This window comes from Equus przewalskii, chromosome 16 (genome assembly GCF_037783145.1).
Source record: "Equus przewalskii isolate Varuska chromosome 16, EquPr2, whole genome shotgun sequence".
Lineage (NCBI taxonomy): Eukaryota > Metazoa > Chordata > Mammalia > Perissodactyla > Equidae > Equus > Equus przewalskii.
In genome coordinates this window covers 51,631,764-51,654,468 of record NC_091846.1, presented here as the reverse complement: position 1 = coordinate 51,654,468, position 22,705 = coordinate 51,631,764, and positions in this window count along the sequence as shown.

Here is a 22,705-nt window from a genome sequence, read left to right as displayed (position 1 = left end):
GAGTATTGGCAACGGATGTTAGCTCAGGGCGAACCTTCCTTGCACACACACACACAAAAGAAAAACTTTGATGCTTTATCTCTTCTTTTTCTTTTAGAAAGAATGAACTAGACTTATGCATGGAGAGATTCTGTTGTGGCTTTTCAAAGTGCTGTGTGGATTGGAGGGTTGTAGTGTCAGACATGAGGAATTTATTGATTTCAAACATAGGTTTTTGAGAGCACTCTTAGAAGATGGAGTATCCCCAGCCTCTGTGAATCCTTCTGCATAATAGCCACCTTCCTTCTTTCTTGCTAACAGAATGCCAATTTTGTGTAGCAATGTTGGTAATTTCAGGCTTTCATCCTGTGCAGATTACTGCTCTGAGTCTATGAGATGTTGGAATTGAAGTAGCCCTCTTTCTGCTACAAGTACAAGGCCTAGAGTGGCATTGACACTGACTCAGCCCCCTGACTCCATGGAGCTCTTGAGCTAATTCTGGAATCACTCACCTCCAGAATGATTGTTATATAAGATAATTAAATGGTTTTCATTATTTTTGTCTCTATTAGTTTGGCTTTCTGATATTTATAGCCAAATGCATCTTTAAATACACTATTTGTGGGAAATCCTAATTCCTCATTGAATAGGCTTATATTCACTTTTTTTGGCATTCTGAATGCATCATTACCCTTTTCATTTAAAATCACTTTCCTATTTGTTTGTGAATTGGTCTAGGCATTGGAAAATAAATTGATAAGCAATTCAGACTCCACTATTCACCTGGTACTGGGTAGAGTGAAATGTGCCATCATCGTGTCACAGTCTTTTTATCAAGTAGCATAATCATTAAGAGTTTCTAGAGTGTGTTGAGCACCTTGGACGAAGTTACTTGGCTCAGAATAAATTGAAAAAGAATTTTAACCTCAGTTGAAGATTAATTTTTTCTCAAATCCCTCTCCTATTTTGTTTTATATTGTAAGTATAAAACTTTGTTGAAATACACAGAAAATGCTCCAGGGCCACAATATCCAATCAAGTTGTGATTTGGGGACAATGCAGTCAATTCAGTTTGCCTTTGGGGCAGTACGCCTGGTCATTTAAATCTATGTGGAACAAATCCCTCCCTCAAGAAACCTGATTATGAAGATGAGCAATTGTGTTTGTCTGACAACTTTCTCCTTCAATTGGCTCAAATTGCCAATCACCAGGTCAGGTTTTGCTGAAGAGGACTGGACTTGAGAACAATGAGAACCAGAATGACATTTGTATAACCTGCAGTATACTAGTGTGTTCTCCTGTGCCTATGTAATTAATATTAAAAAAAAAGTTCATGGCTCGAATGAGATTCAGCTTTGTGTCTTAGCTTATTTGTGTCACCCCATGCCATATGTTCCATGCCACATCATGTTGCATGACCAATATCAAGTAGTGACTCAGTCTTCCCTTCTCCAGACAAGTAATCATAATTACGATCATCTTACCATAAACTGTTTCTACATCAACCAAAAAGTGTCAGGTACAGGGTACAGCATCTTCCTTGAGAATCTCATCACATTTCCTGCATCTTGCATATCTGAAGGAGTCTGAAATCTGAACACCATGTTTACTTTACAGTTGCTTCAACCAATCAGGTTTGAAACTTGTACAGATTTGCAAAGATGCTTATATTTGAGGGCTCAGAATGTTGATTGTCAGGTCTTTCTTTTAAAGTTGTGATTGGATAGCCTACCAATGTTAGGCATGAAGTGACTGCTCTCCAGCAGCTGATGCTTTTGCGAAGGAACTGACATCAGAGGTCCAGTGCCAAGGTGATTTCAGCCCAGATCCCAAGCAGGAAATTATTTTTTTCATCAAATAAGATGTGAAATCCCTTCCTGTTGCTGTATGAAGGAATGCTGCCGGTGACCAGGAGAAAGCAGACCCGGTTGCATGCTCGGTTAATGAATGCTTGGGCTTAAAGAGATAGCCAGAGAGTTATGACACCTCAGGGCTGGTCTTTAGACCTTGTAAAGCAGGTGCCAGCACTTTGTAAAGCATATTGGAGAAAATCAAAGCTTATTGGAAAGACGAAATCCTTTCTTGGAATCTGATTGATATAGACTAAATACTTAATGACAGCACTTTGAACAAGTGCATTAGCAAAGACTAAGAAATTTCTGTAGTTCACAATAAGGAGGCAGGAAGCAGATATTCCAGTATAGACCAGCGAGGGGCAAGAAGCAGTTTGGTATCTGCCAAGGGCCATCAGCTATTGTGAGAAGGAACAGGAAACTGGCATCAGACCCCATCATGTGTGCTTCATATTTTGTGTCTATACATCATAAGTGAAATATAATTATCACCAAAGAGTGTGGGTTCACTTTGTAGTAAGAGGAATGTAATTGTCACTATGGAGTTTGTGTTCCATCATCTCATCATCTTCACCGCGTAGCAAGTAAAGAGACCACCTTGGGATGGTTTAGAGAGCTGCCTGGGTTGCCCAGCACTGATTTAGTGGGGAATGGGATACTAAGTCTTACAGAAATCTTAAGACTTACTTTAAGTGTTATTTCTATTGGTCTGACTGTATTTCTAGCTGTCTGTGACAAAGCCACCACATACAGCAGCACATTCCCTGTCTTGTATTCATACAGTTAAACTTCTCCCTCTTCAATTTTAATATCTGTTGATTAATGCGCCATTTATTTTGTTATTAATTCATTCAACTAACACTTTTTGGGGACCTATTATGGGTCTGGCATTTAGTTATACATTGTATGTCCAAAGGACTCCACAGTCCAGTGAGGGAGATAAAAATCCACAGATAATCACGCTACAGGGTCATATGTGCTGGTTAACATGTGAGCAGGGTCAGGAAAGCTTCTTAGAGGGAATAGTTTTTAAACTTTACACTGAGGGGTGGTGAGCTTTTAGGGGAACAGAGAGGAGAAAAGGAAGAGGGAACAGTATTGGTGACACTAACAGGGAGTTGGAAGCAGCTCCTCTGGCTGAGGTGTGGGCTGCCCGTGGAGGCTGCAATCTGAGAAGATAGGTTAGACCAGGCTCCTGAGGTCTGACTTCTAGTTGAGGTGGTGGGGTTTGGACTTTGTCTTATAGGTGGTGGGGACTCTCTGAAAGCATATGAGCAGGGAAGAGACATATTTTTATTCATGTTTTAGAAAGCTGTGTCCTGATGGCAGCGTGCAGAACTGGAGCTGCAGCAAGCAGACAGGTTAGGATGGCTTTATAATGACCCAGACAAGATGATGCCAAGTAAGACAATGGGAATAAGGTTGTCCTGGCTGCCATCGTCCAGCATAATCGGCTGCAGGTAGTAAATACTGAGTGTTGCTCTCTCCTCCGCTAGACCAAGATTTCCTTAAATGCAAGGATTGTTTTTTATTCATCTTTGTATGATCAGTAATGAATGATCCATGATCCACCTCTTTTGAGTCAGACAGGCTCAGGTTCAAATTCCACCTCTATAACTTAATAAATGTGTGGTCTTAGCTAAGTCATTTTACCTTCTTATCTGTAAAATGGGGATAATATTTTTGTAGAGTAAGGACAATTAGTAAAGTAAGGATTACTTAAATAAATTTTACTACATAAAGCAATTATTGTTCCTGGAGGCTTACAATTTGTTTAGGAAAATATAATATGCATGTACATAATTCTTTATATGGCTCTAAATATGGCGAACCCCATGAGTAAGGGAGAATAAATATTAGTGTGTTTATGGGAAAGCCATTGCCCTTCATATACACTTTGCTATTCTCTAGAGTACCCTGTGTCCACAGAAAATGCCTTTTCCCTGCATCTCCACCTGCCCCAACTCTTCCTATCTCTCACGTCCAAATGCAAATGTTACCATCACTGGACCATCTAAAGAGCTCGCTCCCTCCCTCCTCTGAGCCTCCATGGCACTTAGCATCTCTTTCCTATGGCGCTTCTCACTGTGTACCTTATAGTTGGGAGATATTTAAGAACAAGCTTTGTTTACCTCAACTCTGTAAAGTTATAAGGCTTTTCCAAGTCCTTCTGTTTCATCTTCTCTTGGTGCCTAAAGTAGTTCCATTCACACAGTGGAAACTTATTAAGTCAATATGAATGAATGCACAGATAAATACTCATTTCTGGGCAGAGAGCAGGGAAAGCTCTGACGGGGAAACTATTCAGCTGGCCTTGAAGAATAGTACGATTTGAGTGGGGAGAGATGGAGAGAGGGCATTTCAGAACTGGGGGAGGTGCACAGTGCAGATCTCCATCAGGCGGGGCCTAGCACTGAGGAGGGAACTTGTAAGATGTCTGGGGAATGGTGCATGTCAAGGCAGGGATTCTGTGGATAAAACCAGGAGGAAAGTGTTTTATATTAGTTAGGAAAGATGGGGGCCAGATTGCGAGGGTCTGGGATGGAGACTGAAATGTTTGGATTCTGTAGTCAGGATCAAATCTTGCAGACGTGTGCAGCCTAGATTGGCGGTGGAGAAAAGATTGGAGGCCAGTCTCTTGGGGTATCATTTCTTTATGAAATAATGAGGGCTGAGCTGCATTGATGTGGTGGAAATAAAAAGAAAGGGGAATGTGCTGATGATCATGCAACACTTAAAAGGAATTGGTGGTATGCAATTGCTTGGGTGAAGAGAAAAGGATGGAGAAGTAGAAAGCAGAATAATAGTGACATTAGGAATAATAGGGAATTCGCCAGTCAACACTGCTTCGTGGAAGGTGATGATTTTTTTTCCGAGGTTGATTATGAAGCCATTTTGTTGAAATCAAAAAGGTGATTGTGATTTTGGGAGAGAAATCAATATCTGCATTGTAGTTTTGAAAATCTTTAGATAGACATCATGGTTGAGTCGCAGACAGCTCAATGCCCTCTGTTTGTGCACTGGGTTCTCACAGTGGGTGTGTCTGGCAGTGGATCACCAATGGGAGGTGTCAAGTGGGAGCAACTAATGCATTTGTGATTTATTCTGAACCTTGTCCAAGCTTTGTGTATGTCTTTCGCTCCTATATGCTGGAGTGCCAAACCTGGACTTACCCATCTTTATGAAGTCGAAGTGGAAGAAGAAGAGGAAAAATTTTTGTTTCCACTTTATGGATGGGACTAACAGGGCTACTGAAAGTCAGAAATTATCCTCAACTCCCTCAAGCCTTAGCTTCCAGAGTTCAGGTTTTCCACATATAAAGAAGATGTATTACTTTGATAATTGATAATATAGCTCTCATATTAAGGAACAAATTCCCTTTTGCCACTTGGGTGTCTCCCAACACTCCTTAGGCATATGTGTAAGGGGACGTTCTCTTAACAAGCAGTTACTTCACCAGAAATGTGCCTGGGTGGTCCCCACCCCCAGTATTTAGTAGTTCATCCCTGCTGGCTGTTATAAATTGTGCCTTTGATGCCTACAGCTATTTTGCTGGTTCTATTTTAGCATTGTGATTATAAATGAAATAGTATGCAAAACGGGATCTATTAGCAAAAGAATGTGGTTTGGGAACTAATGCTTGAATTTTGAACAAATATTCTGATTAGTTTATATCATTTTTCTGTTTGTTTTTTCAAATAAAGTTAAAATTTTTCCATCTTATGTTTTTCTCTAAGAAATGTCCTAAAAAAGAAGAATAAATAATTTCCAGGTATTACCAAAACACACTTAAAATTCATGTTTATTTTCCTTTCTTGTGGGAAGGTTCTTATTTGCTTATTTATTTTCTGCAAAGGATTTGAAATAGGTAGGTCAATTTCAGAGACTAAATTTAATTGAAGTTTTCTTTCTTCTTTCCTTCCTTCCTTTCTCTTTCTTTCTTTTTTTCTTTCTCCCTCTCTCTCTCTCTTTCCCGCCCCCTCCCTCCCTCCCATCCTCTCTTCCCTCCTCCCTTCCTTTCTTTCTCCTTTAAAGGCTTGGGAGTAGCTGGGGTATACATTTGACAAAGGACCAGATGGTATTTGGGAGTCACTCGCTGTGGGGAGGAAAGGAAAAGTTTTTCATCTGAGAAACTTGTTCTTTGCTCTTTTAACCAATGAAGAACATAATTGTAGGTACACTTGAGAATACCAGATCATATATTTTGATAAAACAGTTGTCTGTAGGAAGCGGACAATAGCTCCTCTGCCCTTTTAACATTTTACGTCGGAGATAAGTGTGGTAAGAACATTGCCCTGGGAGTCACATGACCTGTGGGCCAGTTCTGACCTAGGCCCTTAAGTGAAGATTCTCTTATTAAATGAAGGGGTCAGATTCAATGATCTATGGTCCTTTTTACTTTTGGATATTCTATGAAGCTATGGTTTTAGGAGAGCTGGATCTCTTCAAAATGTCTCCTTTTCCATTGAAGCAACAGCTGAGAGCCCATTTAGGATTCAGAGGAAAGATCCTGGACATTTCCAGGCAAGGCAAGTTTTGGAGTGTATTCTGAGAAATCTGCACAGACAAAGCAGTGTGATGGATGCCATTGTAAATATTGCTAAAATTTACAAGAGGGAGAGGGAAATTAGTAGCTAGGAAGATCCTTCCAGATTTATTTGATTATGTTTCACAGTGTTTGCAAACATGAATTTTAAGCATAATATTACTGTTTAGAATCTAGGTTTATGTCTGATAAAGAAGACTGTCACAATTAGCAAGCTACCTTTGTATCCGAGAAATGGCAAGCTGTGGTCTCTCAGTATTTGCTGGTCTCAAAGATGCAGCTACTGGAATTTTGAAATGGGTCAAACAGCTTTTAACCTGGCTACTGTTATTCAATTTTATCAATTCTTCGTTTTCTAGTAGCAGAAAATCTGTTTCATGACTTCAATATATAAAAGGTAGAAAGATCACAAAGCAGCCTTGAAGCAGATAAATATTGACCAAATCAAATACGTGTGCTGCCGAGACTAAGAATAACTTGTATCTTTGCTCTGTGACCGTGAGAATGTTGAGGTTGTTCATGCCTGATTTACTCAGTTTATCTCCATTTTTGTGTTTTGTTTTGTTTAGTAAACATCTGCTTTCTATTAGATGGTTTTATCCTCTTAACCTTTATAAATGACAATTAAGTCCATCTAACCTGTCAATAGCATGTCATTTATTTGTTGCTACAGCTGAGCCTGACCTTCATTGATTTTATTGGAGTAATTTGCTGGAAATGATTTTTTAATGTTAGATTTATTACCAAGGCACTTCATTGTCAGATAATTGAAGTAAATTGTAATTTTTTTTTTCAAACCAAGTGCAAGAAGTAAGGGAAAGGGATATATTATTTTCCAGGATTATTTGCTCTTGGAATAGAGACATACGTTATATCTGATGTCATACACTTTTCAAATTTGCACACACATAGATTGCGTTTGAGTGCTGCTTACTTTTCTCCTTCTTTGGCTTTCCTTAAGGATAGCTGAGGTAGCAATAGGAGCTGGTAATGAATTAGCATTCAAAAATGATGTTGCAAATTAGATTAGATATCTACGTAAATCTGTCAAGTAACTACGACGCCACTGTTTACATAACGGGCCTTCCTGTTTTAATTTAACTTCAGGTTCAATTATGAATAGACCGATGTTACATAGTTAATCTTACTCTTACACAAATATAATCCCATTTCCTCAGTATTGGTGCTAACGAGGTTTTTATCATATTGTGCTTTTGACTCTCCAAAAACTTTGATGGTCTGCCAGGATAATCATGACCATTTCAGTCCCTAAGTGAGGCTTTCTTGGTATTTTTTTCTTTATCCCACTGATGCCAGGGATGGCTATTCTATTGCTGTATCTATGAAGTAGAAGGAGGACATCCTGAGTTACAGATTTTATATTTTGTGAATATGTGACTCTTTCCTGGACATGCTGTTGGGTCCTGGTGTCAGTAGGTCCAGGCCAGTAAAGGTTTGCCAGCAAAGCTGATGCTCTTGTTCTTCTGGAAGTGGATTCTGGCTTGAAATAAAGGAAAAGGGCTTTCAAACTCAACTTTAAATATTAGCAAATGAAACATGCTGTTTTTCACACTAAAAAATGATGTGTTGTTGCATCAGAGGATTTCCAATAGATTAGAAATAGTTAAAGGAAAGTGGAGCAGAACTTAATCCTTATTCTTTAATGAGTGTGTCCTTTTTTTTATTCTCATGGGAGCAGAATCAAAGCAAGTCATCTTGTAACCAAAGGCAAGGAGAATACTGGACCCCAAATCCCTGGAAAACTGTTCTAATTGCAGCATTTTCTCCATTCATCCGCAATTGTTTGGAAGCAAAAGAAAATAAAGTAAAAAATACGATTTTTAAGTTTTTTACATATTTTATATGGATAAAAGATTTCTGGAAACGATACCCCTGTTGTCAATTTATAAACTAAAATTATGACAATATGATCAGATATTGGCGATGTACTGGTTCCTGCCCATGTGACCAATGACTTCCTCTCGCGTCATATCTTTTAGAGCAAATTTTATCACATTATCATGTCTTAAAAATTCAAGCTTGCTGCATCTCAAAAGGTAGTTACACACAGCCTTACAAATAATGTTCCAAAGGTTGTTCATGGAATAGAGTTCAGCAGGGATAGAATCTGCTTTCAAAATAGGAGCCTGATGTGACCATCTGAGAATGAAAAGAGAGCAGGCAACAGTGTCCTTCTCAATAGATTAAATTCTGAAATTCAATTTTAATCTAAGTTGAAATTATGGGAAAAAAAACTGTAAGGACTTGAGGGAGAAACTTCTTGCTTTTAAATTGTCATGCTTTTTTCTGTCTCTGTTCCTGTCACTATTATTGATATAAAGAATCCATCAACATATTTTTATGGGTGATTAAGAAAGGCTGACCTTTCCTTTGCAGGTACAAATAGGTAGTTCTTCAGGGGCTGTAACTGAATGACAAGATAATTCTATCCATTTAATATTGAAGTGATGTTGATAGTATCATTCTTCTCGTGTTGGAAACAGGACAGTGTAGAGACCCTTTCTGCTCAGCCTGTTCTGCCCTGGGTGATGGATTTTCCCTCTGACTAATCGCTGTCACATTAACCCACACTATTTCATCCTTCAGAGCTGTCAAGATAATGACGATAATCCAAGTGCCTCATTGTAGGTAAAGGAAATTATATGAGCAAAGTAATATCGTAAAACAGTGTTTAAATATTTTAATTTCATTTGTCAGGGCTGCCCCAACACTTCATTACACATATAACCATCTCTCATCAGTGGAATTAGTGCATTATTCATTACTGTTAATTATTTTCACATAATGGCTGCCCTGATATATTTAACCTCCACATTATATCTCAGATAATGGGTCTGTAAAATTGAATTGTGTGAAGAGTGGAGTTCTAAAGCTCATTTGCAGAACATCAAAGAACAAAGAAGAGGAAAAGAATTCTAAATGGGACATTTCGCCCAGCTGGGGCCAAACATTTGTTTCTGTCTGATTTGCATACAAAAAATAGGTGGTGTAGAAGTGGCTTAACACTGTATAGGCTGACTTCTCCTATCATGCAACCAGTTAGGATTTGTTAATATCACACACGTTGGCAACAACGTGAGAATTACAGCAAGGAAAAAATGTAACAGTTAAGAAAGTACTCTTACACAATATAGGCAAAATGGAATTTCCTTTTGGGAGCAATATATGTAATGGGGAGAGAGGAGGAGGAGAGAGAGAGAGATAGAGAGAGAGAGAGAGAGAGAGAGGAGAGAAGGGATGCTACTGAGTTTCAGATTAATTATATATTTTTATGAATAACTTTAATAAGGAGACACTAAGATTTTTAAAGTGGTAAAAGCAAAGAAAAACCATAAAAATCATTTAGATCTTTGTCATTTGTCTCTATAGTGGCCAGTACAAAACTTACCACTTATATTTATGGTAACACTTTCTCAGTAACTTAAAGGCTTTCAACATTCGTGTAAAGAAAGCATTAATTTTAGAGTCATTGGCACCCTATGAATGGAGGACCAGTTTTATAACAATTGAATTTTTCATAACTGTGAGTTACCATTCCTTTATAGAACATTTAACAAGCTTAATGATCTGATTAGCAATGTCCAAACACATCTGTTTGCAAGTGTATTTTCTTTACTCTTTTTCAGTGTAGTTAGCTGAACCAGAGCTAAATGAAATTGGTGCAATCTGAGTCAGAATGTCCTGGTGGTGGGGCTTAGACTTGTATATATTTTAAAAGCTCTGTGAGTAATTCTGAGGGGCTTCCTGTGATCAGACCCTCGGCCTTAGAGGTTAGAGGAGCCTGTGGCTCATGGTGGGCTCATAGCCTCCCATTTTTTTGTGTTTTGAATGACTGTTTCATTTTTTGAGCATGCACAGTAAACTTTGCCTTGGGTGAGCTCGTGATGGCAGCAACCGTATCTTCTGGGCTTCCTTCGCTGCTATCACAGAGCACAAGGTAGAGAGTCACTCAGTAACCGCTTGTGAAATTTACTTTGCCTGTCTCCGATTTTCACTGTTATAATTATACTGACATTAATTTCTTCAAACCTATAAATTTTCCTTCTTTTGGATTTTTCTTTAGGTCAATTCCCATGAGTGGGATTCACAGTTTTTATGGCTCTTGGTTCACTTTGTCAAGTAGATTTCTAAGCCTTATGCCAATTAATACTGCCATAACAAGGTATAAACATAATTTTATTGCAAACTTGGCAGAATAGATAGAAAATGACACCTCACTGTTTTAACATGCATTTATTTTCTTACTAATCAGCTGGAACACACCATTTTGAATTATATTTCTTTTTATGTGAGTCAGTTCAGTTATCTTAGTCTTTTTAGCATTTATCTATCGATTTCTTAGTATTTTTCTTACCAATTGAATGATCTTTTTATATAATAAATGTGTTACGCTTTTATTTGTCTTATTTACCATAAATATTTTTTACTGTTTTTTTGCATTTTTCTTTTAGCCTTTTTTTTACTTGTATCAAAGTTTTTCATTTCTTATGTAGTCAAATGAATTGATCTTTTTCTGGTGTTTTTTTTTTTTTTTTTTGCCCTGTGTCTTCAAAGCTTAAAACATTATCACAATTAGCTGATTTTAAAGATGGATTAGAGAACCAGCCCCAGTAGCCTAACAGTTAAGTTCAGTGCATCCCACTTTAGTTCAGTTCCGAGGTGTGGACCTATGCCACTTGTCTGTTAGTCGCCATGCTGTGTCCATGGCTCACATAAAAGGAAAAAAAGAGGAATATTGGCAATGGATGTTAGCTCAGGGCAAATCTTTCTCAGCAAAAAAAAAAAAAAAAAAAGAGACAGATGAATTAGATCAAGTCCTGAGAAGTTTGAAAATACATTGGAGAAAGCCTAACTACAGAGCTGAAAATAAAAGGATTATAACTTATCTTTCAGTCTGTTGCACCATTCTTATAATGAATTAGGCAAGCATGCCCCTGAATACCCATCATGACAATAAACCCAGTTGGTGGGAAATAAACAGAAGAGAAGTTCATCTCTGCCACTATCATCCCTCTTATTCTCATTCATTATGTACCATACTGATTTGTCCTATAGCATCAATTCATCAGGTCATTACATATGAAATAAAGTCTGAACTTTTGCACAGGACATTCAAATATTTCTTCCTTTCTTTTTGCCTCTATCTATCCTTTTAATCCTACCTCCATAACCCAATGCCTTATTCATTTATTTAACATTTCTTGAGCTTCTGCCATGTGCCAGCAAAGTGTTGGAAATAGACAAAAGCAATCCCCGAATTTAAGGACTTATAGGCACAGTCGGATCCCTCTTCTTGGAATATTTCCTGTATTCTCCTATATTCTTAGAACTTAGATATTCTTTCAAAGCAGTGCCTATCCTTTAAGGCTCCCTTTCAAATTCCACTTTCTTTAATAAACCTTCTCTGTTCACTACACCCCTGTTGGAATGAATCACTCTGTTCCGAACATCCCCAAAGAATGATGTTTTCATCTCTATTATGGTAATTGATCTTTATGATCTTCATAACAGAGTTATTGACGTATACTTCTGCCTCCTCCACTAGATTATGACACTTGGGACAACAGTTGGATCTTACTTGGCTTTGGATCTCACTGTACATAGCAAGGCCTGTGCCCACAGTAGGAACTGAATGAATATTTGTAGAGTTTTTCTTACTGTTCATTTGATTGAAAGCTCAAAGTCCAAGATCACAGTCAGCTCCTCCAGTATAGAATCACAATTGGCATGACTTTGCCATTCTTAAGTCTGTATATTCATTGTATATTCACTGTAGCAGCGATGGCTTCCACACAACTCCAATTTAGTATCCAGTAGGTGCTCAATAAGTATTCTTGATCGACAAGCTGAAAGGGTGGCATTAAATCTATGTGGACAATCTGCAATAACATTTATTATCCACCTTATCTGTCATATATTTCTGTAGATTTGCAATTTAAAAATGGCATAAGACATCATTTAATTTGTTGTCAGTTGATGCCTCATGCTTACTAAACCAGTTCCGTCATTGAAGATCTTACGTTAGTTCCTTTCAAAGTGTTAATTTACATAGCCTCTTGTTTTCATTGTTTGCTAAAAAGGTTTATTTCACAATTGCCAAGTGGCAAAGGGTTTTCGGCTCTTTCTGTTAAGTATTAATAAAACATCTAGTAGTATAGATCCGCTTCACCTGGCTCACATGGGAGTTGTTTGGAAGAGATCCATTTATTTCACTTAAAGTTTGTTACATTCTTCCATTTCCGTGGCAAATCCCAGGGTGCCACCACAGCCCAGAAAGGTTGGTGTTCATTTGTTTAGAGACTTAGGAAAGATTACTCTTTGCTGTCAGTGTCAGGATGTGTCAAAAGCAGGGTCCTTCTTTTATTTTTACTGGTAACCCTGAGAATGAAGACAATCTGATGTTTCTAATGAAAGTGACTTTTATAAACAAGTTATCTCCCACTGCTTGCTTGGCAAAATACCAAGGCCAATCCTGGGAAAAATTGGGAAGCTGAGAACATTTGTTTTCTGTCCTTGCCCACATTGTCTTCAGAGCCACTTAGCCTTCTTGGGAAGCACCCCGCATTGTGCAACTTGCTTGTTCCTTCCCTCTCTGCCCTTCTACCCAGGCCTAACCTCCGACTTTTATTCCAGAGCTGTTTCTCTGTCCTCTTCCACTTTTTCTCAGCTCCTGCTATCTTCGTAGGGAGGTATATAAATAATGTTTCCTGATCTCTTAATATGACCCTGGCACTATGCTAAGCACCTAATGTGTATTGTCTCATCAGTCCTCAAAGTAATACCATGAGGTGGCTATAATTATTACCTTTCATTTTACAAATGGAGTAATTGAGTCTTCGTGAGTTTAGATGATTTGCCCAAGGTCACACAGCAAGTATGGTAGATGGTAATTTCCACAGATGGCTGCAACAATATCTCTTCTCCTGCATGTTCTTTGACAGTGTGACCTTGCGACTCCCTCCCATTAAGGGGTCAGGTCTATGCCTTTTCCCTTTGAATCTGGCTGAATTTATGACTACTTCACCTAACAGAGTATGGCTGATGTGACACTACATGGCTTCTGCATCTAGAACATAAAAGGCAATGTAGCTTCTGCCTTGGTCCCTGGAACACTCGTGCTTGGAGCCCTGAGCCTCCATGTGAGAAGTCTCATTACCCTGAGGCTGCCATATTGTGAAGAAGCCAAGCTACAGAGAGAGGTCACATGTAGGTGCTCTGGTTGTCACTCCAAGCCTTTGAGTCATTTCATCTCCAGTGGCAAACATGAATGAAGCCTTCTTGGACCCTCCAGACCAGCCCATCTGCCAGCTGTGAATCACGGGCTGATCTCAGTCAATGCTACAAGAAGCAAAAGAATCACTGAAATGAACACTCCCAAATGTCCCTGGCCCCAGAATCTGTGAGCAAAATAATATGGTAGCTGTTTTAAGTCATTAAGTTTTAGGGTAGTTTGTTATATAGCAAAAGTAACTGGAACAGCGAGGAAGCGGTGGAAACAGTATGTGAACTGGGCGTTCTGACTCCAGAGCTCTCACACATAAGCCCTGTACTATAAAGGCTGAAGTAACCCTGTAATCTGGGACACACCTCATACCAGTTTTGCATATCACAGGATCCTGCCTTAACTGCAAAGGCTGAATTTCTAACGGTGAAATTTATGGCAACATTGGAAGTGTTGGAGTTCCTCAAATCAAATTAAGGTACTCTTTACCTATTTCACAAGAGAAACATTAGCGTTCATCACTGAACACTGAACATAATTTATTTTATTCTTATTTCCTGTTTATTAGAAAACAAGTTTCTAAGCTTTGTTTATTGAAGTGTAACACACGTACAGAATAATGCACAAATCATAAGTGTGTGGTTCAATAAACCGTCATAAAGTGAACTCCCCATCTTGTCACCACCCAGGGCAAGAAAGAGAACACTGCCAGCCTCCAGAATTGCCCCTTGAACCACCTCATAATCCCTTTCCTCTTCCTCCTCCTCCTCGAAGGTAACTCCTACCCTGACGTCCAATGTCATAGATTAGTTTTGGCTGCTTTTGAACTTTATGTAAATGGAACCATACAAAAGGTATTGTTTTGAGTCTGGCTTCTTTTGCTCAACATTATGTTTGTGAAACTGACCCATGTTGGTAAAAGTAGCAGTAGCTCATTTATTCTTAGCGTCTATGTCAGCAGTATTCCCTGGAGTGAATGTGTCATGATCCAGTCTTTGTGTATCAGTCTATTTATGACAGATAATTAGGTTAGAAAAACTATTATTTTTTAATAAATGTTCTTTCTTTTTTTCTTTAGATTTTATTTTCCTATTTTTTAATTGAGATATAATTGATATACAACATTATATTAGTTTCAGGTGTACAATATAATGATTTGGTCCATGTATATATTGTGAAACGATCACCACAATAAGTCTAGTTAACATCCATCACCGCACATAGTAAACCATTTTTTTCCTTGTCATGTGAATTTTTAAGATCTACTCTCTTAGCAACTGTATAATAATACAGTACTGTTAACTACAGTTCTCTCTTTTCATTACAAATATAGAAGGAATATAACACGTGGCGAATAACCACCAAATGAAATATAATCTCCATCCATTTATCTCCCACAGGCAAATGAGAATAAAGATACGTGAGCACAGGGGGAGTCTTCACACACCGAGAGGACTTGTTAGAACTTGGGCAGACTCGGATTGGAAGAAAGCTGAGATTTGGCCTGACATGGATATGGGGGCAGGGAGGATAGCCAGTGGGAGGGATGAGGGCAGGTCTCCATAAGGGCAACCGGGAGGTCAAATCTTGCATACAAAGGTGGATTTGCAGCGACTATGAAGGTGGAAGATGAAGTTCAATGGGACAGATGGGGGACAGTCTTTGGCAACATCCTCCTGATTGGTGGTACTGTAGTCAGGCAGTGCTATGTTTCTGGGTGATGAGCAGTTTAGTATAAGGCCCGTCCCGGAAACTGTGGGCCTGGGCCAATGACTGCCAGCTCCAATACTATGGACAGGACAATCTGTGGAGAGCTAGAAAGGATTCCAGAGCCCTCGTCAAAGTGGCTGCAGGCTCAGTGCAGCTCTCTAGAGCTCATCTGGAACTCTAGGCAAGAAACAAAGCAACCACAGGAGGAGGTAAGGAATAATGGGACCTGGAGATGAAGCGGATGCCCAAACTCCCCTCCCAGCTCTGCCAGCTTTCATTCTGATTGGGTAGTGCCCAGGTTGTGCAACCTGTTAATGTTTTGATTATCACTTTGGCCTCGGACAGGGAAGAAGTGTCGGTGCGATTATAAGTTTTGTTGCGAATTCATCCAAAATGTTCTTGCGGAGATCTCAAATTGGAGAAGGCTAGAAATAGGTTCTTGCTTTTCTTTCCTTTTGACTTTTACCTCTGGTGTGAATTGGGTTTGAATGAGAAATGGAAGAGAAAAAGAAAACTTAACCGGAGTCAGGATACTTGGGTCTGGTTTTAGTTCTGCAGCCATACATTCAGCTCCTGTGGGGGAACTTTCAGACAAACAAAGAGCAAATCCGGATCTTACTGGCTCTTTCTCAAAAGATGATCAGGACTCGCATGTTTGATTGAATTGCTGGTGCTGGGCCACCACTTCAGTCTCACAGCCCTGGGGATTACAACTGACCACTCCAGCTACCAATCTCTCCACAGACATCAGAATTCACATTAGCCAAATAATGTGGATTTAAAGATATCTCAAGAGGGATTTGATTCCATTAAGAGTTATTAAGTCCTCACAGTTCAATAGGAAGAGCCAAGGAGCAGGAATAGCAGGACTATGGGTTAATCGCCTCTCTCCCATTGACTCACAGGGGCACATACTGTGGTCTAATCTTTCTCAACTCTTCAAATACAGAAGGAAAAATGTTGGCCTCCCTCACTGTTATATTCTAGACAATAGAAATAGATTGGATATTTTGTCCAAGAGAAATATAATGCAATATACACCTCAAGTCAGATGCTAAATTTTCATGAGAAATACTTAATCCGTATTTAGATTTCCAAAAATTATGTTGAAAAAGTTTACCCAAGTTGTATCAAATTCACTTTAAAATTTTCCAGCCATTGAAATATCTGCTTTTAAATTTAAATTAAACTAAAAAAAAAAAGCTAAAAATTCAGTTCCTCAGTCATACTAACCATATTTCAAGCGCTCAATAGCCACATGTGGCTAATGGCTACTGTACTGGACAGTGCAGGTCCAGACCATGTGTGTAAATACTATATACACACTGGCACGGAAATCCATAGGAGTAAAACTCTAGCCATGCAAATAAATAGGGAATGCTTTTAAGATTACTTTCTTACACACAGCTTAGGGTTTACCCCTTAAGTACCCAAATTCTTTCTAATGCTAGATAGATTCTTTTTAACAAACTTTACAGATTGTCCTGACTTCTTAAATGGAGAACACCAAACATAATCAAACATTTTCTTTTTTTTTGAGGAAGATTAGCCCTGAGCTAATATCTGCCACCAATCCTCCTCCTTTTGCTTGAGGAAGATTGGCCTTGAGCTAACATCCGTGCCCATCTTCCTCTACTTTATATGTGGGACGCCTGCCACAGCATGGCTTGACCAGTGGTGCATAAATCTGCACCTGGGATCTGAACCGGCGAACCCCAGGCCGCCGAAGTGGAACATGTAAACTTAACCGATATGCCACCAGGCCGGCCCTAATTAAACATTTCTTGCTGAGCTCAGACCATAGTTATAAATATCAGTTACAGTATTGTGTTTTAACACAGCACGGCCTTAGAGGTCATTAGGCCAGGGGTTGGTAACTCACAGCTGGGGGCCAAATGTGGCCTCTGTGTTCTCTTTAAATGAAGCCTCATTGGAACACAGCCTTGCCCATGCACTTGTGTACAGTCTGGGCCTGCTTCTGTGCTACAATGACAGAGTTGAGTACAGAGACCGTACAACCTGCAAAACCTAAAATATCTACTATCTGGCTTTTCAGAAAAAAGTTTGTCAATCTAGGGAGGAGACTATACTGAATGACCCAAACTGGAAAGTGTTGAGGTTCTCATGTCTGCTTTTTATCATTCTCCTTCCGTTGTTAGCAAGAAGTTGTCCTTCATTGCTATCAGGGTTCCTACTTACAACAACTTATTGATTTAAACTACTAAGCCTTTAAAAAATGGATAACCAAATGTGTTAGATGCTATTTCTATCAGAAGCAAATTGACCATCATAGATCAGCTTGGGGTTTTGTGGCATGTATTTGGCTGTGCAGGACCTTTCATCTTTATTTCTAAGTTCTTGAACATGTTGGCCTCTGCTCAGCCCTCCTACCTCGCCATCCACTGGCTCCTGGCTCAAAGGGTGTTCCCCAACTGAGCCTAGTGGCTTGCACACACACCTTGCACATTTACGGCCTCCTGCATGAGTCATGATTTTCTGTCTGAGAACACCTTATACTCCGCTTCTTGGCCTTGTGAACGCTGCTCCACCATTCTCACCTCTGGGAGATCGTCTCTGACCTCTCCCCACCCCCACTCCAAGCTCTCAATGACACCAGGTGCTGTCTGGCTCAGGATTTCCTGAACTTACGTGATTATCTCAATTACGATGTTTGTCACACTGCCTTGCCATTATCTGTGCCCATTTCTACCTGCCACAGAAAGTATGAGTCCTAAAGGGCAGGACTTTGCATGTTTCCTGACACATAGCAGTGAATTCATAAATATTTATTGGACTACTTGAGTTACTACAAGTCAGATTTCTCCTTTTTTATAAATAAATCACAAATTATAGAATAATCAATAGATAATGAGAACCTTAACTCAAGCATTTTTAAAAGATATTTTACAATTTAATAATCTGCTTAATGTAATCAAGTAAAATATCAGACTGAAGTAACCTATAGCATTTTAATGCAAAACTACCATACTTTCTCCTCCACTAAAACAGATCAAATATTAATTCAGTAAAAAGATCTGCAACAATGGGAATCTTTTATTCCTTTGGTGTGTAACGTGGATGTCAAAGTTTCATCAACTTGTGAGAATAAAGTATGGGCATACTTAAACGAGGTCACATTTCCATTAATACAGAAGTTATAATCAGTTTTTGGGTCCCCACTTCCCAATACAGATACTGAAAACATTTCCACATTGCCTCACTTCTCAGTCTTCTCTGAAAATAGTTCCTCCTTCAGCCTTGAGCCCACAGGTACAGATTTCCCGCAGCCACGATCCTCTCCCACCCTCTCCTTGCTCTGCGTGTTTTCCCTTCCCCCTCCCTCACCTCTCCCCCTTCCCCTCACCCCTCCCCATCTCTCTAACGTCTTTCCTCTGTCCCTCCCAGACTCACAGAACAGGCACAGAGAAGATTCAATCCATACTAAGGAAAGAACACTTCTCTGAAGGAAACACAACCTGCAGAGATCCGACGCCGACTCCACTAGAGGCAACTTCACAGTACCGCCCAGAGCAGTTTAGCCCTTCGTGATAAATTAGTCTCAAATAGCTCCGATTGGGAAGAGTGACTTTGCTCTACATTTGAAAACTGAAAAGACTATTGGGACAATTTTCCCTGAACTCAAGGAATAGTCTGCCCCCTAAAGAGTGTTCATAGAGTATTTAAATGTTGCTTTTAAAAGACAATTTGCCCAGCTACCTCCTTCAGGATTTTAAACACGTTAGGGCTCAGTTTTAGTAATAGCACCCCAATCCCAAGTGGGGAAGAGCAAAAAATTGTGTAACATGTGCGTTCCCAGGAGTTCGTCTTCTGTTGTATCATGAATATTTCCTAGATTATTACTAAAAAACATTAATGGAGGAATATAAATGAATGCCTTGGTAATTCTGTCAAAAATTCACATTGAATTAAACTCTTAATAAATCCATTTATTTCTTGGCATAGGGAAGAAATTCCATCCACATGGGAAAATGAAACTTCAAGGTACTGGGAAATGCTCATTACAATAACAAATTGAGATCAAGAAGTTATAAAACGGGTTCATTTTCAATGACCAGAGCCTCCTGTGCCTTCTGCCTGGAGAGGCAGCTTCTAAGAGTGGATCTTAGGATTCTCTCCAAATAAATAGCCTTCTCTCTCTAAATCTCTGCATATGGTTGAGGATCAAAGCCAATGCTCTGAGGAGGCTTGTGATCTGAATACCACCGTTTTCTGGTAATAAATAATTCCTTATTTAGATCAGAAATATAATAGAACAAAAAGGTTAGAACTGCTGAGCTCTATAATCTGACACAAAAGAAAACCTCATTCTTCAAATTGTTGCTCACCAGTCTTTTAGATGAAGCTTGAAAGATTTTGTTTGCAAAAAGCTGTCGAGAGGTTATAAGGTCATCCCCAGCTACAAAGCTCCTTAGGGTTTTCAAAGTACTTAACCATTCCTGAAAATGCCCTTTCCCTGGGAGTGTTCAAAGCCTCCCTAGAAGATTCTTCAATATTTCTTTTTCTACAGTCAAACTAGGCTCATTGTTTAGAAGAAATGGATTAGGTGAGTGTCTTTGAACTGCATTTTGAATGGACTATGAAGTCAAGTGGCCTTAAACAGACACATATAAGCAATTTATAGTGAAAGAAGGATTAAAAAACGTTAGCCATCATAATGGGGGGAAAATGTGGTTGGAGTGGAGGTGTATTATGTCAGTTAAAAAACAAACATGTCTTCTTGAGAGAGCTGGATGTCAAGGGTTTTATCTGGCATTTTCCACGAACAGCTTGACTCCTGGCCGTAGGCCAACCCTGCCCTGTTGAAGTGTTGCTATTTCAGTCATGGTGGCTCTTATATTCTAACAGCTGTGTGGACAGAGTAGAGATTTAGAGCAACATCAGGACCAGTCAGGTCAAAAGACGCACTGCTGTCAAATAACTTATTAGTAAGTATTTATTGAGCAGAAGCTATGTATAAGACACTGGTGTGTTTTGTGGCCTCATTTCTTTAAATCAAATCCTATACTTTTTAAGGTTTGGTGAAAGAAAGGTGTGACTCAGATTTCTGTAATTAGAGGCAAATTGGGTGAATTTTTTCACAAGCCAGTCTTCACTGTGTTGAGTCAGACCAGCAATCTGTGTTTATACCTGTACCTCTAGACGACGACAAGTAATGCCCCTTCTGTGACATGAGGTAATTCAGACAAAGTTTGTCCTTTCCTTTCTTGCTCGAGTTAGTGCTGTCACATACAACTTAAAGTTCCAGGTGTTAGAAGTTAGAGAAAAATATAAAATTGACAAAAACAAATCTTAAGTAAATCTCTGTCAGTAATTTTAGCATTTACAGGAAAAAAAAATAGCTCTTTTACCTTTCCAAGATGCCCAGACACTTTTTTATAAATACTTACCTATTTTCAACTATTCCCATCCTTCTGAGCAGATCTTACTCCACATGCATAAATGATGGATGACGTGCATGTGCACACACACGCGTACACACTCACGCTCATGCACACACACACCCATGCACGGGTATTTGTTCTCACCACTTGCTGTGGAGACAGGAGAAGGCAGGGAAGATCAGTGTCCAGTAGACTCATCAAGCCAGAGATCGTTTGTTCTGACTGGGCATTTGTTGATGAGAAATCTGAAGGCCGAATTGTGCAGGAGCAGTTAGTTTTCTCGAGGCAGAACTAAAACCAGACGCAGGTATCCTGACTCTCAGTTAAGTTTTCTTTTTCTCTGCCATTTCTCATTCAAACCCAACTCACATCAAAGGTTAAAGTCGAAGGCAAAGAAAAGCAAGAATCTATTTCTAACATTCTCCAGTTTGAGATCAACACTTCTAATGGTGCCAGAAATTTTGTCATTAGCAAGTTAGCTCTTGTGTTTAAGGCATAATCTTGTTGTGTGAAAATACTGGTAGAAAGTGTGTCACAGAGTACTGGGGGTTCATTCATCCTTGTAGCGTAGGACTTAAGTGTGAGAGCTCTGGAGCCAGAATGCCCAGTTCACATACTGTTTCTACTGCTTACTAGCTGTTCCAGTAGTTCAAACACACTCATCCTGATGACTCCTTGAGAAAAAGCCAAGGAGATCTCGATCTGTTCTTCTTCATCTGAAAATTGCCCCACATGAGCAAAATTTATGGCAGCAAGGCTTTTTTCTTTTTTGCTGAGGAATATTTGCCCTGAGCTAACATCTGTTGCCAAAGCAGAGCTGGTGAAACTTAATCACTAGGCCATGGGGCCAGCCCCCTCATTTTTTTATTGTTGTTATAGATGATTAAAAAACTAGCAATTTTATCCCACCTTCCTTTCCATTCTACTAGTGACTTTTAGTCATAATTATATGTCTAAAAATTCAGTATTCCTGTTGGTGAAGCTATAGTCAATAATCTGTCCATTCTTCCTGTGTCATGTTGCAAGTGGGACAAATTAGCAGAAACACCATTAAGTATACCCCAATTTTATAGAGACAAATTTCACCATCTCATCCATAATCTAAATAATAATAGTAATAATGATAATAATAAAGTGCCACAAAATCACACAGAGAATATCAATATAACAAAGTTTCCATGTGATGAAACTCCTCCATATATTTCTACTTAAAGCCCCGTGAACTTTTTAATTTAATACTATGTTAAGACACACAAGGACAATTTGAAATCTGCTTCAGTTTGTAGCACTCTCTGTCTCTCAAAAAACTCCCAAATTGTCAGGACCTAGTTTGTGAGTTATTGCTTAGAAATCTTTCAAACTTCCTTGCTTGTATGAAACCTTCTCACGGGTAAGGACAGATATATAATGGTTAAACTTGAATCTGAAAGCAACTTTCATAATGTTTTACTCCTCTTTCATTTTGTCTTTGCCACATGTGAGGCCATTCGGGAATGCTGGAGCCAAGCATGGTGGAAGAGCCGTCTTCCCCCACACCATTGGCTATTCCTCCTGAGGTAGTTTAAGATTGTGAAGAAATGGAAGCTGTAGGAATGAGAAGTGGGTTGAGGAGAAGTTTTGACTTCAGACTAATTAGCTGAGAGAAAACAAGGAGCAATACGTGACACAACCATATTAGCCAAGAATCAGTTAAAAACGTGATATCGTGAAAGTATACTTAGATAAAATAGCTTTTGCTGATTTAAAAATTAACAAATGATCATCTTAAGATCATTTGTAAAATACAGAGAAGTATAAAGAAGAAAATAAAAATCACTGACAAGTTCCATTGAGCTAACCACTGTGGACATTTTGTGGCATTTTTAAAAATCTTTTTCCTTCCCTTTTATATATACATGGTATATGTGTGTGTCCTTTCCTGGAGTGAAGTCAGAGTCCACCTACAGTTTTACATCCTGCTTTTTTCACTACA